Source organism: Sipha flava, unplaced genomic scaffold, assembly GCF_003268045.1.
Source record: "Sipha flava isolate LNK unplaced genomic scaffold, YSA_version1 1_pilon_pilon, whole genome shotgun sequence".
NCBI lineage: Eukaryota > Metazoa > Arthropoda > Insecta > Hemiptera > Aphididae > Sipha > Sipha flava.
In genome coordinates this window covers 5,557,815-5,574,422 of record NW_020272783.1, presented here as the reverse complement: position 1 = coordinate 5,574,422, position 16,608 = coordinate 5,557,815, and the positions used below count along the sequence as shown (strand labels likewise).

At 27.5% G+C, this 16,608-nt stretch overlaps 1 protein-coding gene across 5 annotated transcripts in view; it reads right to left on the bottom strand.

The window, feature by feature from the left end:
- Positions 1 to 948, bottom strand: part of LOC112682090 (FERM, ARHGEF and pleckstrin domain-containing protein 2-like) — a 34,319-nt gene extending 33,371 nt beyond the window's left edge. For 3 of the 5 annotated variants that reach the window (XM_025552562.1, XM_025552563.1, XM_025552565.1), the window contains exon 1: positions 360 to 946. The gene's annotated coding sequence lies outside the window, so the exon portion shown is untranslated. Of the gene's footprint in view, positions 1 to 359 lie in introns of all 5 variants that reach the window. The other 2 variants (XM_025552566.1, XM_025552560.1) reach the window with 2 other exon arrangements.
- Between the last annotated feature and the right edge of the window lie 15,660 nt (positions 949 to 16,608).

Here is a 16,608-nt window from a genome sequence, read left to right as displayed (position 1 = left end):
CTCGGATTAAAATCAAAATTCTATAGGGAAGATGTTTAAAATGATTATAATTCGCATGTAAATATATCATATACGATGCAGTGCGACTGTGGAGATGACATTGCATAATGTAAGACATTGTAATACTGTTCACCAATATTGGTAATTAGACATGGTACAAAAATGTGATTCAAAGCATAGTCCAGCACGATCGCTATACATACATTTTCGTCGACACCTAATAGGCCAGAGATTTTATAGGAAAACGCGTACAGCAGAAAACAGGATTACTAATATGTAGTATACATGTATAACTGGTGATGTGAAGCAGCCTACGTGAACACCGGCGATTAATTATTTCTAACACGTTGCGCACTTACCTCTACGATTCGAAGGCTTTAAGTGAACAACAACGACAACGTTGACGATGGAGCCGACGTAAATGTTGACGAAACACGGACCGTCCGTCAGTTGACCGGACCTCAATTGGAACAGATTAATTCGCACACACACATCGCGCGCACCGCCGCGGCCAGTTGTGAAAACGCACACACACAACACTAACGGTGTGCGTATCGTACACACGCGCGCATACGGGTTAATGAAACGTACACACGCACGCACGCACGCCCACCGCGACCAAAAACCAATGCACGGGCAAAAGAGTGTAGAGAAATCCGTGTGTAAAAGACCAGCGACGCGACTGCGAATATTGTGCTCGGCGACTCGGGTGACTGATGTGCGGTGTACCCCGGTCGAGTGGAAAGGAAAGCGATCGAGTGCTGCTGGCAGTGGAGTACGCCGTGCGCCGTTCGGTGTTGAACGTTGTCGGTGAACGTACCGCAGATCTCCGCCTGAACTGGGCTAGCCTGTGACGTCGGCGCCGTTAACTTCGCGCCGAACACGGGCAATAATCACGGTAGCGCGCGCGTTATGAACTCGCGTTGCCCCGTGTGTAGTGTGACGGCGCGCAGCGCATTTCGCGGTTACGGCCGAAAGGTATGTTCGCGGTGCGGTCTCGCCCTACACACGCACATATCAGTGACGTCACAACGCGAAACCGTTCAACGTACCCTCGTCGAAATATAAACACTGATTAACGTAATTGCAGGCTCGCCATTTACCGGATTTGGTTATTGTTTCGTGATTTCAACCTACTCACCAACTCTAAAAAGTTTCTTTTCTATTCCATAGCTACCATGATAGTTATACCCGACTTATTTAACCAGCCGATATTATTAGCAGCGAAAAAAACATAAATAAAAAAAAGAGGAAAAATTGTAAGAGAATGGTGGATAAATAGTTGACGTGCAAACTAGAATGAACTTTGACAATATAATTCCGACTGCCGAAAAATTACGTCTGAATCATAAAAATGTCCATATTCAGACACACGTCCGCGTAAATAACATTGATGGGAGCACCACTGGTTATAAATGTATGATTTATAATGCATTATTAATCACCATAAAATATTATCAAATAATAATTCGACGTTTCGTTCAACAATAGTTGCTAATCGAATGAAAAGAAAAATTAACGAAATCTTATATTAAAATCAGCAGTATATGGTTGGCCAAATACAATATGTAAAAAACAGATAATGTTTGAATATTTTTTTTTTTCACATAGAACCATTTTGATACTTTCAAATTGGTATGATTTTTTATACAAACGTTTTAATTAACAAGACTAGACAACAACATTTTGTCGACAAGACATTTGAAGTTTTTAATTTATTTTTATTATTATTTTTTATTATTTTTCGAAAAATCAACATGTCATATAATGTAATGCTGAAGATTATGACTTTCTCCGCCGCCGCGGCACGAATAGCTAACACGATATCAAGGTTTATGGATAATTCCAAAATAATTGAATATAAAACGAAGAAAATAGAGCTGGGAATAAAAATAAATTGAGCTAGAAAAGAAAAAATTAAAAGCCAACATTAAAATTATAGAAACGCTGATGAAATTACGAAAATAATAAAATTAAATAATTTTATATTAATATTATATTTTTTTAATAAATTAAAAATTAAATTATTTAAAGTATTATTATTTATTTATTTAATAAATATTTATTAATTTTAATTAATTATGAAATACTAAATTAGTATGAAATCAAATTTTTTATACCAACATTTTAATTAACAAGACAACAACATTTTATTGACAAGGACATGTTTTGTACTGATGATTGATAAGATTGTTTATGTCGTTTGCGCGCAACAAATAACTTCAGGAGTAATTCGCTATATTACATAGGAAATCGAAGTTGAAAGGATGAAAATTGAATGTGAAACAGAGAAATTAAAGGGAAAAATTAAAATAATAAAAATCCTAGCTAAGCGATCTTGATATTGACATTGTTACAGCTTTGAAAATAATTGGAGAATGAAATAAGTATTCCTATAACAATAAGGGAAATTATATTTATTATAGCAAATTTGCGTTCAATAATTCAAATTTTGTGATGTTTGTGTTAATATTAGAGTAAACTGGCCCATAATCAAACTTTAAGGGAAGAACATTATATGTGTTTTACTAGTCGGTATTTCTGATGATTTGATTTTTTAGCAAATTATAGGTTATTTTAATTTAAATATTTTACATACCCATAACACGTTTAAAAATTAAAATATCCAAAAAATCCGACAAACAAAACACAGATTCCCTTAAAATTTAATTATAGGTCAGTTTGCTCTAATATTAAAGCTAAAATCACTACATTTGAACTACTGAACGCAAATTTCATATATTGTACCATTGTACCTGAATATGACTGAGCGCACGGCAGTGCGCCGGCCAAGTTCCAGCAATGCCAGTGTATCTTTACACGAACCAATTCACCCGGTTATTCTAACTTATATACCTCTATTTCCTCTTAAGATAAACTTTTAAAATTTAAAACACAGATTAATCTCGAATAGCTTAGGATGCTATAAGAAAATGAGCCCTTAATATTGTACCATTTCGAAATGGGAGGATTTTAAAATTTACAATTTTGTTACTCACTCACTCACTCACTGATCATCAAAATTATAAGACAATTCTCGTATAGCTAGAAACGTGAAATTCGACACAAAGGTAGGTTTTACAGTGTTACTAAAGGGAAAAATCTAAAAAATAATTTTTTTCAAAATTAATGCCGCTTTAGAGAATGTATTTCTAAACGTATGAAGTAGTGCACTTAGCACACATAAACATTTTCTTTCAAATAGCGTTACAGTATGGTAATATGAAATTGTAGTTGACTTATACTCGTATATATATATTTACGAAAACATAATAATGTTTTCGTAAATTTATTTTATTCAAATACAGAATAATTTAATAATTTTCGTCAGTATACAGACGATAATTTTACGTAGTAACGTCATAAGAAAACATTGATAAATGTATGACTATCTATTGATCAATGTATGACTTAGAACGGATTCCGACCAAGTTCGAAATCATCAGCCGAGCTTATGCGCACCGATATCAATTCCCCATTTGTTTAGCTTATGCCATTACCATCCATCAGAGTCAGGGATTAAGTTTGCCAAATGCTTTGTTAAATGTTGGCAACTCAACATTCTCGTGTGGTCAAGCATACGAGGCATAAAACATCATTATCGAATGTACTCATTTATAACTTACGTGGGTGATGGGGAGAAAAGAACTCAGAAAAAAGAAAAAAGGTTTAGATTTCTTCTCAAAAAAGACAGCGAATCATAGTATGTAGTGGTATCTATATTGCAGCCAAGTCTAGTTTATGACTCATTCAGAAACTGACCAAGTGTTAAACAATACAAATAAAAGAGGAGTGTTGCTCTTTAATGTTGGAGTGCAATGAGATTATGAATTAAAAAATACCAGACTTGGCCACAATGTAGATTTCACTACTTTGATAGGTCGACTTTTTTGGGAAGGAATTTGGAACTCTGCTTTTTTTCACCGTTAGGTTTTTTTTTGGGGATAAGATAAAAATTAAAATATTTTTAATTTTTATTTCCATAGATGTGATTCATATTTCTTAAAAAATTAAATTTTAAATATACTGTGTGTTTTACTTTTTAAAATTCATACTCGTACATATAAGAATTCATATATTTTTTAGTCTTAACGCATACGGTTCTGATTTCTGAGCATAAGGTAATCTTATCAGCAAGAAAATAAATAATACGTTAGTTTTCTCAATTGTTTTTAATAAATGGTGAAATAATTTTTCTTATCTTATCTTGTTTATTCCTCCAATTATATGCACTAATAATAGTTAAAATTACTGTACTTATTAGTTAATACTTCAGAATTTAAACATTTTATACAAAGAACTATGATTATCAATTAAATTAAAGGTATATTTATTCTGAATCATTATTAATTTACCTATATAAAATATAATGAGGGAACTAGGAAATCTTGCTGAAAAATATATTCTTTGTAAAAAACTTGCCAAAAGCCTCGCAAAATTTAACACCGGCTCTAATATAGTCGTATAAATAATTTAAGATTTAAGTTATTTTTATGACATACAAGTAGTCATATTAGTATTCAGAAAAGTTTTCTCATTAATAACTTCCTTAAAATAAAATATTTAATTCAAATATATATACTTATCTCAAATCTGCAATAACTTTTCTGATTACACGTTTAAATGTGTTCCATAGTTAAATAAATTTTTTTAAATTAAATAATTAAATAATTTATATATTAAACAGTTAATATTGATGAAAGTTAACACTTAAAAAACACAGTAAAAGCTTCGATCACAGGAGCCGATAACTAATGTTCTATTGCTAGGCATATTTGCACAGGTACTATTCACAAAATGTAATTGATAGTAGAGAAATGTAACGATATAAATTATAAACAAGTTCAGATCATTATTAAAAAATAAAGATAATTTAGACTTAATAATCCAAATAGAAATTACAGAAATAATTGCTGTCAACAATGTCTCTTGTTAACATCTGCAGTAGATTATAATAATTATTATTCTAAACTAAAAAGTGAAATTATATCATTTTTATTACTCTATCCATAAAGGACGGATACTTTTAACAAGCCACTAAACTGAAATACACTTCTCTCCTTTTTAATTTTCATTATGTTTCCTGTAATTTTACATAATACATATTATCAATTAAAATTTACAAAGCACTATCGTCAAAACAGAACGTTTTTCAGTAGTTCGTTTTAAAGACAAATAATCAACTATTATTCAAAATAAATATATTTAAATATATAATATTATGACATTTGAAATACATAAATACAAATATATGTACTAAGATTTTTTAACCATAGCATTTTACGCAAACTGCATATAATGAATACAGTGTATACTGCTGAATTTTAAACATAAATTTTCAATGTTATAAGCTGACGCTGATTGTCCTTTGGCAACGTGCCCAGTATATTGTCCGGAAAAAATATTCCACTTTAGTATTTTATGTTTGACTGTCGACTTGAAACAAGTCTAAATTTGTAGATCTTCAGTTGCTGGAGGTGTGATTTCTTTACTATTTTCAAAGATTTACTACCCTACTGTAATACCAAAATAATTTTCCATTCCAGTTCTTGGCACATTACTCTCAACTTTAACATATTAATTGCCATCTACTTCGTTTAAAATTTTTACGTTATATAATTATTTACAGTGATGATTACTGAGTGTCATGTCAGTGTTATATAATATAATACATATACGCACGAGAGTTGAGGATTATATCTACCCACACAAATGACTAACCTACGCATAAACTAACTTAAAATATATATAAAATGATTACTTTTATTGTTATAAGCTTTTTTTAAACTATTCCAATAAACGCACGATTTTTAATCTTGTCACACAGCTTAGAGGTCTTCCTTATTATGAGTGACAGAATGAATAGTCATAAACTATAATTTAGTGTTTTATTTAATCTCTAATTAGTTTTAAAATGTTATCAGTGGCGCCCAGACAGTATACCAAGGGGTGCAATTGCATGTGCGCTCGTGGTGGTGGGTGTATGGGTGGGTTGGTGGGTATATAATTGGACAACTTGAATACCAAACATTATGGGGTATGGTAAGCAAATAACATTATTGTTATAACACAAACATTATACCTATACCGCACTGGGTATAGACATCTTAATTTTAATTAATTAATTAGATGTTAATTTCTTAAATTTATAGTTGTTTTAATTTTAAAAATTTGTTTTTTCTGTAGAATTTTATTATTATTATAATAACTATAAACAAATAATATATAATTTTTTTTTTTTTTAGTATTTGTAATTTACTTATTATATTATTATATTACCAGAGCTAGGATTTCTATGCAATAGCATGTTTTTATGGCGACTTCAGATTATTGATTTTATAAACAACACCCACGAATCAATTCATGATGAGATAAATGGTGATATTTTTATTTCGTATGTTTTTGCATATTTTGGATAAAATGCATATTATTGCATTTATTGAATAAAATGAATATTATTTCATATTTAGATTGTAAGAATGCGAAAAATGAATGTTTTATAGTATATTTCTTATTTAATTCTGGCCCTGCTGATAATATAAAACTTGGTTTTTTTGTCAAACATAAATTTTATTTTATTTAATTTCTAAATTATAATATATTAAGATAAACAGCTAACCACTAATGTATTTCAATAAATAAATATTTTTTTTGTAACTATATTTTTGTGTTTATTTTATAAAAATTTAAATGCTTATTTTACAATTTTTTATTGCATAAAAATCCTAGCCCTGCTTATTACCTAGTAATTATAAATGTCTGTTAGGGATGTGTATTTTTCAGTTAAATTAAAGTAGTGGGAAAAATGTTTAAGTAGTTAAGGGGCTTAGATTAAAATTCTTAGTATATTATGTTGTATATTGTATAGGTAATCTTTGTGTGGGTGTGGTGGCGGAGTTACCCACAAGTCACTTTGATTAATACATAGATAGCCCCTACAAGTCGAAAACTAAAATTGCGCCTATGATTACTATGCATTATTAGGTAAACACAAATAAGCTATGAATCTATGTAATATAAAATCTATGTTTTTGTTTTAATTTTTTTGATTACAGTTTTGTACATTTTTAATTTTTTTTTTTTGTGGTGGAAATGCCATTAGAATGTATAGCAGTCGGTGAGGGAGTTAACTTATATACATCATGATATAGGCGCAATTTGGGGTGGAGCTTGGATTTACTTAGCACCCCAAAATGTGTTTATGTTAATTTACATTTAAATACTCATTACTCATTATGTATATATTATATAGTTTTTTAGTATAAATGTATACATTTTTATACGATATAAAAATATTTCGCAATACGAAAAAAAAAATATCTTTGTTATAGGATAAAAGTTTCAAGTTTCTAGCCACATTGCTTTTGGGATTATGACTAAATAACTAAAATTTGAAATGTGAAAGTCTTATTTACAGCGTATTTTTACCATTTCAGGACAAATTTTTCCTCACGCCTAGAAAAACTATTACGATTTAAAAAAATTACCTATCTAAAGTACCACCGCATGCCAATTTAAAATCTAAAAAAGTCCTAGAAAAAACTTTTGGACCAGTTTTCTATCCAAAAAAGTGTTAAACAAATAAAATACAAACTAAGTGATCATGTGATAAAACATTTGTGTTTACAGACAGGTAATTCGTCATACGTGCAATAAAAATATAAAAATATAAAATTAAAGTGAACTATTTAAATTTTGAAATATTCATATATTTACCAAATATTTTAGTAACTGTTGAATTGTATGGTTTGCGGTTGTTTATAACCAATAAGGAACACGAAAAAAATAGAAGGGCTTCAGCATCCTCAGTTTTTTCATTGAAATTGCGCCCCTACATCATGACCTAAAATACTGTGTCCTTTGAAAATCAAATTATATTCCCTGAATTACAATTGTATGTAGAATTTTGGGTGTTTCAACCCTTACAGGTTTTTTTGATATGGATATCTGTCAACGATAATAATTTAATTAAAAAGTGTGTACCTCGTTAAAAATGAATTCATACACCACTGATTGACATAGATAACCATAGACATTTTATAAACTATTTATAATTATTAATAACCAATTAGTTATTTAAATCTACATTGCGTTTCTATTATATACTACAATAATCATTAATTACTGAACTAGTTACATTAAACACGTAAGAAACAATTTAAGATATTCTAGTCGTATGAGGTCTACCGCACACTTGTCGTCTACCGCGCATGTTTATGTACGTCATATGTGGTTTACCGCAAACCTGTCATTTGCCGCTCATATATATGTATATATTAGTTCATTCTCATTGATTCGACAGCAATTTAACTTCAATAATAAAATCTAGCAATAATCGTGACTGTAATCATAAACGTATAAGAAAATCAGTTACAGTTTAGTTCGTGCTATTTTATGTAATAAAGTATTCTACAGTTAAAACACTTTAAGCATTATGTTAGTCAAACAATTTTATTTAATTGTTCAACCGGAAGAAAATACCATAGCTTTTTTAAAAGAAAAAATACTTATTTAAATCAGAATATGTTCTTAAAATATTATTTTATAAAGGTGGATATTGCTTCGAAAACATAATACATAAATGTATATTTGACGTTTTGTCAACTATTCAACTTATTATAGACAGTAACAAACAGTAATTTATTGGAAAACTATAGTTCTTATAAGCAGTGTTAAAACTTATATATCATAATAAAAAAATAGCTAGAGCTGGAATTTTAATGTACTAAAAAATAGTAACAAATACTCTAAAAAAATGCAAAAATGCTTTAAAAATTATAAAAAATACACTATAAAAATGCACTTAATAACGATATTATAAAAATCATGTCACCAAACATATTTAATTATATTTACTTAACATTATAATAATAAAATAGGTACCTATTTGTTTATTATTTAAATTTTATTTAACTTTATTTACATTTGATCGTCACTGAGTTCTTGCGGATAGACTATTTTAATTTTGTTCTACTTTTGATAAAATATGTACATGGGTTGATATGCTCGTAATTATTAGTTTATCAATTAGTAGTTTACATACTAAATGTGCAAGGTTTGAGCAAGCAAATACCGAAACGCGTGATCAAATACCCTAATATTTAAGAATAAATAGATAAATTCTAAAAAATGCTTTAAAAACTTGAAAATACCATAAAAACAGCAAAATTTGAACCACATAAATCCATATAAAGTTAAATTTATCATAAAATGCAAAATAAAAACTATATTAAATTAATCAATATTACTTGAGACACATGTTCTGCTTACGGACTTACGTGTTGGGATATTAAACAAAAAAATGCATTTGCATCAAAATCCCAGGCCTAATAATGACACATTTTTCTAAATTAAATTAATTTATAAAGCTGTCATTTTTTCAATAAATCGTAAAAATTAATACTTTTTGTCTTTATTGGTTTGACATTAAACTAATTAAATTTATGATAAACAATTTTTACACTTGGCATTTATCGATATACTAACATCATTCGCCATCCTAAAAAATAATTTGTCATATTATCAATATGTAAAAACGAATTTTTTTTATTAAATTATGAAAATTTAAACATTAATAGGGAGTCAAAGAAGGTTGAATTTTCACAGGTTCCAGTTACCGGGTTAAAACCGTATTTTATGTTTTCTCGGCTTTCGGTTAACGGGTTAAAACCTGGTTTTATTTTTTCTCATTATTATGATAAGGTACACCATAATGTTGTTTGGCAGGAATAGTTTCAAGTTTGCTTTGAAGACTCAGAAACTATTTTTTATTTCTTTATTTCGCAGAAAATACAAGTACCAAAGTTCGTTTTTAATTAAATTTATTTAATTATATAAGTACTATATATTACATTAATTTTAATTTAATTTTATACTCATAGATTCTTATGATTGTAATATTATAATATTATTTATTATAGAATTATATAGTTATTAATTTTCAACTTTATTTTTAAAACTATAACTAGATATAGCTCTACAAAAAAAAAGACTAATTTAATGAACTGTTGCGTGCTGTCGTCCAATCTACTAGGTATTTATTCTCTAAAGGCGTGAAATTGATAAGTGGAGTTATGTGTACATTATCTAAATAACTATGGGAAATTAAGGCACTGGAAAATACATACAAATTAAATATAAATATTATTAAAGCAATTTTACTAGCACAATACTTAGGTAATAAAACTCACAGCACCATCCACCAAGTCTGTCGGTGAGTTAACAAAAAATTATACTCACAGGAAAACAATATGCTCAGGTGCATTTTTTAGAAATGGCCTTTTATAAAGCGTGGAATCAGTCCTTCTTTTTAAAGTAAAAACCATTTTCTAGCCTTATTACATTAAATCATTTAAATCACACCTTGACCAAAGGTATTTCGCTCTATATTCAGGGTCAGTCTCTTCTGTATGTAAATCTCATCCACGTTCCAATATAAATACCTACGTCAAATTACAAAAGCTCCTTTCTTTGTCTCAAATGACACACTCCATAACGACTAAGGGTCTCAAACGTTATATTTTTAAATACCGATATCGAATTGATACAACCAATATTTTATCACGGCATCGAAATATCAACATATTAAAAAATCGATAAATCGATGTATCGAAAACCCGATTTATTTCTATTTAGTATTTAGTGTTTTCTAATATTTATACATAGTACATACATAGGTATATATCGAAAATGTAACATATCAGTATCGTCTTTTTGGTATGATTTATTCTGTGTGAATTTTATTTTTATTTTTTTTCTACACTTTCGACATATCTATGCTCTATGAACAAATTAAATATTAAAAAAAGTAGATTTACAGAATATGTGAATATTAATAAAATAAGAATTTTTATTGAACTACTTACAATGACGTAATACTAGATCAGATCAACCTATACATTGTAAATAAAAATAATAAATATTAAATATTATATTTTATAATTTATAGTTTTATACTTTCAACAGTGGTTGCATATTTAATATATGCGTGCGCGTGTGAGGGAGAGTACCTAATCTCCAATGAATTTACACTCACTTATGAATAACGATAATTATTAATTTACTACTAAATACTAATACTAACACACTGCATAATGCATTGAATCATGAAATCACCTACACACAAATCCTTAATAAATGCCCCATTCTTCGTTAAGTGATTTTTTCTATATACCAACATTACGATATTTATTTAGATATCGATATTAAATATATCATGATATTTTTACTTGATATCGATATCGAAAATAGTTAAAAAAAATCTGACAATATCGATATCGTTTGAGACCCCTAATAACAATCTTTCCAAACCAACAGTAAAATAAATAACTAAAACTCTTTATAAACGCTTCCGCTTAAACCTATTGAACCACCGAAATCATCTTGTTTCAAGCTTATATGTTCTCAACATACCAGGTAATCCTAGAAGGCATTTGGAACACAAATTGTGCCGGAACCTTTAAAATTATTAAACATTTTCCACTGTCATGAATTTCCGTCACTGGATTGATTCTTTTATTAAGACTACAATTCGACCACTACTCTAACATTAATTTTCTCATTGTTAAAATATATATTTACAAATTGTATAAATAAATTTATAATTTAAAAAAAATGTATTAGTTGGATAAAAAAGGGAGAGAAGATGTATAACATGAATTTTGAATGTTCCTCATTTACGTCAAATAATACTAAATGGGGGGTTTTACTAACCACTATTGTTTTTCTTGATATTTAAAATTGTAGATTTTAATTCTTAAAGTAAATTTTCTATGATGCAATAGAGCGATAGTGCAATACCCAATTTTTGATTACAGCGAGTAGTATCATTATTGATTGTATATTCACTTTATCTTAGAAATATCTGTCTTACCTAATTCTGTGCACCAATTTTATATTGACAGAAATATACATACTCGTATATGTGTACAGTGTACACTGTACACGGTGTATGGTAAAATTACCTTATCATAAAAATTAATCTTCATATTCCCGGACAAACCTGGTAATAAAATATCAGTAAATAAAATTTGTTTTCCTAGACAGATTTATATCATATACATAATATTCCTATGATTCACAATATTTATAAGACCCGTCGATTAATTACAATTAAACAATTTAATCATTAATAATAGTGGGGTATTTATTCTTTAATTTGTTCGTATACTGCATACATCCGTATAATCAAAGCGATCTTAAGGATTTTTAGGGCCTGGGGTAAATTAATTCGGGCGCCCTTCAATCATTTCAATAATATACGAGTATGATAAATAATACACATCAAGTTTGCAAAATATTGTTAAATATAATTTTCCAAACTTCAACCAATCAAGGTCATTAAATTCATCAATACAATGAAATATATTTTCAATAACTTCTCAATAATGTACTACCAGTTACCACATTTCACGAAAATGTTATTTGTAGGGCTTGAAACCGATAGATATCGGTATTTATTTTTTCCGATTTCGATTTTGGTTTTAGATAACGGTATTTATTTTTTCTGATTTCTTTTTTGAATATTGGTATTCTTTTTTTTAATTTTGGTTTTGGTTTTAGATTTTAGTATTTATTTTTTTTCGATTTCGGATTCATTTTTGATTCATTTTTAGTAAAAGTTATATTGATGTAGAATTTATGACAAAATATACATTATTGGTGAAAAATTACAAATCAATTAAATTTATTTTTTATTCCAAAATAATATTATTAAATATTTATAAATTATACACCTTAATATAACGCCTAATCTATTTTATCATTCTGTTTATTTTTAAAATAAATTACCAAAGTACTTACATCAATGTTATACCTAAACAATTATAGTTATATATAAAATTTAATTAGGTATACGTTATAACTAAAGAGCGGATTTAATTGATATTGCAACTTTTTATTGATACCCAGTAAATCAAATCTGATCAAATATGTATTCGAATCAGATTAATAAAGTCTTCCTATTTAATTTAATAATGCAATTTTTTGCAATTATTGCAATTTTTGTATACTTTACGTGATAAAATATACAAATTATTATTTTCAAAGTGATTTTACATAAATAATATAACTACGACGTAAATTTTTACAAGTAGTTAAATGTAGTTTAGGATTTTTTAAATTATATTTATCTGAGTTATCCACAAAACTCACAAGTATAGAAGAATCAAATAGTCAATTACTTAATAGTTTAAACATATTTAGTATAAATACTAAATAAATAAATACTAAACAAATACTTACTAAATAAAAATATTTAGTATAAATATTTCTATAAATATTTCCGGTCTCAATTGAAAAATAGTTAAAGATAAATTAAAATATGTCTTAAAAAAAAATAAAGGGTATAAAACATTAAAACTTAATCTGAGATTATGACAGGAAATCATAATGTTTAATTAGATACACCACCCAATGTTTTAAACTATTTTAAATATAGATCGATAACAAGTTTCGACGTTAAACGTCCTTTTTCATTATATAAACATATTTTAAGTAACAGACGATACAATTTTCAAGAACACAATTTAGATATGTATATAGGTAATTATAAATTTTAATTCAGAAAAATTATATATTCTGTAAATATTATATTGATGTCCATAACATTATTAAGTAAGTAATTAATGATTATATATTTAATATGATTTTACTATGTAATTTTAATGTATTTCATTGCAATTTTAACATATTTTTAATGCAATTATATACGGTCTTTAGTTATAACATTTTACATTTATATACTATTTCGTCTTAAGTTATTAGTTATTATTTATAATGAGTATATAATATAATACTGTTTACAGAGTATATACTGTCTAGACTGAATTTGCAATCTAATTACTCGCATCTCACAACTCCTATATTTATATCTTATTTCTGTTGGACGACCCAACACTCCTCAGGCCGCGTGTACATTGGAGAGCGTTGAGCGTCGAGCGTCACGTCGCGCAAAAATTTTAAGCCCATATAATTTAAATCAGAGTGCGTACATTGACTACAAGTGTCAAGCGTCAACGGCACGGCGCGTCACAAATCAAATATGTTCGAATTTTGACGCTCGACGCTCATATATTTGGCGAGCGCGAATAGTCTATAATAGTCTATAACCATAATAAACAGTTATAACTAATGCCGGGATTTTTATGCAAAAGGTATTGTTGAATATGCAAAAAATTCATGCTCACGAAAATTCAAAAATATGCAAAAAATATGCAAAAAAAAATATTTTCTATTATGTGCTAGAAAAATCATTTCAAATATATTATATCGTATCAACTGTTAAACTTTACATACCTACTATTATTTACAAATTACGAAACAAATAATTACTAATCAATAATATAAATTCAAAATTAACAATATAAAAAGTATAAATTTTGGAAAGAACACCAACACGAAGTTACAAAATATGATTTCAGATTTTTAAAATTGAAGTTTTTACGGTTGTCACGTAGCATACATTTATGATAAATAAAAACTTCTTTTTACTTCACAAGAGTAATAATATTTAAAATAAAATTTGTCTTTAGCTAACAACTCTACAATGATATCATTTTTTTGTCACTTATTTCTCTGCTTAATATTTTATAAATTGTTTTAATTTGTACCTACCTAGATCGTTTGGACAATATTAATAAGTTTATGTTTAGTAAATTCAATGACTCTTCCTCTTTTTTATAAATATACACAATTAAAATATTTCTTTATTTATTATTTATAAAATATGCATTTTTTTATGTAACTATATAGAAATGTGCAATTCATTGTCATTTTTACATACATATGCAAAAACAAAAATACCTATATGAATCTATACAATACGAAACGTCGAATTAAAATTATTCTTGGAGAATTGTAGATTATGCATTTGCATAAAAATCCAGATCCTAGTTATAACTATTTAGAAATTAGAATAACTGATAATGTCGCCTGTATAAAAACATTTAAATATAAATTGAAGTTAATTTTATTAAATAAAATTCAATATTTCATAAAGAAAAAATATATATATATATTAATATAATAGTATATAATATATATTATATTAATATTAATAATCTCAAATGAGTAACACTGAGTATTTTAATTAATCTGGACATTAGGGGGTTTCCTTTTTAATATCCTCCTTATTTAACAACTTCCATCTCTCTCTCTCACCCACACACACACACACACACACACACGTATGTTATTTTGTTATATAAAATGAAAAAACGGTAATCATTTATTTTTAATCCAATCTATTTTTCAGCTTCCACTGTAATTTAGGTGAATGAATGCTTTACTATTATTTGATTTGATATAAATTTAATAAAATATAATATAGTGATAAAATGTCATGATAATAAACATTGATGTATTGCTGTTATCCTAAGTATGTAATTGTTTAGTTATACTAAAAGTAAATTTTATCTGAACGGACTGGTCAGTATGCTTTATAATGGATTAGATTCCAAGTATAATTTTTTGAAACAATATTATAACAACATTTAATTTTGTTTCGTTCTTAAGTATCCGTTTAATACAATTTTAATATAGAAAAATAATAAATGATAAACATTTAATATAAACATTATTTCTTTGATTAAGGATAAAATCAATATTAAATGTTCGTACAAAAAATTCGAAATAGAAATTTAGTTGGAAGACCTAACCTGTGGTAAAAGATAATTCGAGTGTAAAATATTTTAAAAACTGAGACTTTTTGAGATGAAAATTTCAAAAATAACTGTGATGAAGGTCAACCTTTAAAAAATGTGTATACTTTATTAGCATAAATAACCCCGTTTTATCTCGTGGGATTACCAATTGTGATTCGCTAGCAACAGTTGCGACAACAGCATGGATTAGATAATTTTATGCGTTATCATTTTATATAATTTGTGGCCATAGATCAGTTTTAAGAACGTAAGATTTGGAGTTATCAAATCGAGTTTTACCTTGTTGTTAGCGTTTGAGGGCAGAAAAACTTGTTAGTCACGGCCCGAGTTGACGTCCGTGAGGTAGGATGGCAACTACGAGCACTACCAAGATAACCGTTTTGTATCTATATAGTAGACAAAACGTCTTATGAATAACGAGTGACAAAAATCAAACGAATTAATTGGTCTACAGTGATTACATTTTTTTTCTGCATGATAATACAGAAAAAGTACCACGTGCCATCAATGTTGAAATGACTCCCCTGTACAAGTGCAAAACAAAATACTATCTTAGTCTGTAGTATAAATAATGTTATCAAATATTTAAATCAAATTAGCAATGGAAAACATATTTAATAATATTTACGTATTATAATTCGTAATATCTGTAGTTGAGTTCTACTTGAATATTTCTATTATTCATTCATGATTTTTTTAATGAATTGTTTAATATTTAATTTAATTATGATTTTTAAATTTGGGGAAATTTTCTTTTCCTTATCATAAAAAAAAAATTATAAATTTGATTTAAGAATTTAACCTATTATTTACTCTATGGTCAAAATGCTGTACTTTTTTTGCATCTTTAATAAAATATTTACATTTTATTTATGACCCAATAATGTACAATCAATGAAACTTTTAAAAAGTTTACTGAGTGTAAATGGTTGAAACATAAAATTTA